The sequence below is a fragment of the Octodon degus genome, unplaced genomic scaffold, assembly GCF_000260255.1.
Source record: "Octodon degus isolate 3935 unplaced genomic scaffold, OctDeg1.0 scaffold00263, whole genome shotgun sequence".
Classification (NCBI taxonomy): domain Eukaryota; kingdom Metazoa; phylum Chordata; class Mammalia; order Rodentia; family Octodontidae; genus Octodon; species Octodon degus.
Window position 1 is genome coordinate 1,806,626 of NW_004524839.1, and position 2,401 is coordinate 1,809,026.

Consider the following 2,401-nt stretch of genomic DNA (forward strand, 5'->3'; position numbering starts at 1 on the left):
AGTTCAGGTTTCTAAGGGAGTTACTTCTACATGCATGTCTTTCCTGAAATGATGCCAAATAGGCCAAACTGAGTGACAGCAAAGTAGCAAATCAACACTCATGTAGATGGATGTGATCAAATGTCAACCAGGGAAATTCTTTTTAAACCAAAACTTAAGACATGTGGTAAAATCTTACTGGTAGTTTCTGGCTAACAAAAAAAGAGGGAGGATGGAGGTATGAGATGCAGAAAAATTAGGGAAAGGCATACTTCAAACTGGAGCTTTCCTCTGTTTTCCATGTCTCAGAGGGGCATGAAGAGGACATGTTTGCATATCCAACCATCTCTCCACAGCCCATCCCAATTTCATTTACATGGTCACTTCAGTGTTTCCCACAGAAGACATTTATTCCTAGTGTACCATAAAGAGGGCACTAAGAACCCTGGTATTCACTGGAGAAACACTTTCATCATCTTTCCTCTGCCCTGTTTAAATGACTGGAGGCAAGAGACATGTCAAAGTCCTTGAACTTACATCACTAAGATCTCCAAAAGAAAGAAATTTAACAGCTCCTGCCAGGCATGGTGTCACACACCTGTAATCTCAGTACTCAGGAGGCTGAGGAAGGAGGCCTGGGCTACCTTGTGAGTTCAGGACCAGCCTGAACTACATAGAGAGAACCTATCCTGAAAAAAAAAACCAAAGAAACAGCTCCCTGGTAATTCTCATGCCATCAGGAAAGTATCACCAATGTATGAGACAAGAACATTTAAGTAGCTATAATGAATGACGTTATCTAGGTGTCTGGGATGTCTCAAAAAACATAAGCTGTCTCTCATTTGCCTCTTTCTAGTAAAAAGAATTACTGAATCTATAAAATTAAATATATTTAATAAACCTTTTTTTTAACTGGGCATGGTGGCACAAGCCTGTAATCCCAGTGCCTGGGAGGCTGAAAACAGGAGGATCACTATGAGTCCGATCTGTAGTGAGACCCTGCAGATCCTGTACTAAATACATAAAAAAAAACTTTTTTTAAAAAATGAGCCTGCCAATAGTGTCTTGTTTGTTTGAGTCAGGATCTTACTTCATAGTTCATGCTGGCCTTAAACTCACTGTGTAACCCAGGCTGGCCTCAAATGTGGGGATACTCCTGCCACAGCCTCCTGAGTGCTGGGATGACAAGCGTGCACCACCTCATCCAGCTGGCATTGGCTTTTTATACTGCCCTCCCAAGCCATATACCCTTCCTCCTTGTTTTCTTTTATGGTCAGAGATCAACAGCTACAAAGTTTAGGGTCTTCAAAAACACACCAGATACCAAGTTGGATAAGGCTGTGCTTTATTACATGCATAATTACAAATCTGTGCTAAGTGAAAATGTATAAAGCAATGGCGACCTGGATTTAAGCCACACAGAGAAAGGGCTGGACAATCCCATTAACCCTTCTGACAATGTCCATCCCATTGCCTTTAATGTGATTGCTTCCATTTCTTACAATTTGCATAGCACTTACTTGTCACTTACTTACTTACTTACTTTTTCATTCATTGTCTCAGTTTATCCTCACAACAACCCTGTGAGGTAGGTAGGGCAATTAACATGATCCCCATTTTACAGATGGGAACACTGAGGCACAGAGCGGTTAAGATCTCAAGGCTAGTTAGTAGAAGCATAGGGAATAGAAACCAGGTCTCCTAACTCCCTGTCCATGTCTTCCTTTCTACATTGCCACTATGCATGACTAGGGAGCAGAAAAAAGTGAGCAGTGAGCCATAGCTTTGGTTCAGACTGTGCCTATGAACAGGCAAGGATAAAGCTAAGAAAGCATGGCTAAAGGGTTGGCAACACTCAGCTAAACAATTACTCTGCACAGCTCAGCACCAAACTTCCTGTGGAAACTCAGGCTTTATCAGCTTTGGTTGAAACCAGTTTCTGGATACGGAGCTACTGCTCATTCACATTAGCTTCCTTTAGCTGGATGAACCTGAACCAACTCTAAGGAATTCACATGTCCAGACAGGTTTCTTTGGGCTACTGCAATTGGAGCTGGCCCTACAAACGAGCTTTATACAGAGATATTCACATAGTGGCCCATAGGCTGGAATCTGACCCCTCTGATACTTTTGGCCTCGATGGCTCACCCAAAAGGCAGGTATATTTCCAATAGCCAGAAATGAATGGGCAGAGGTAAGAACACAAGGCTGGCCTTGGTCAAATAAAGAAACATCATCATGACATTACTGTTACCCTTCAGTGCTATGACCAAGGTGATGTCAGGCCCAACTCCTTTCTGGCCCGTACCTGGTTAGCAGCATAGCTTCAAAAGATAGTTTAAGAGAACAAAATATTAAACATATTTTTTCTTGAATGGAATAAATTGACAACCATTACACAGTCCCAAAGGACCAAATATAT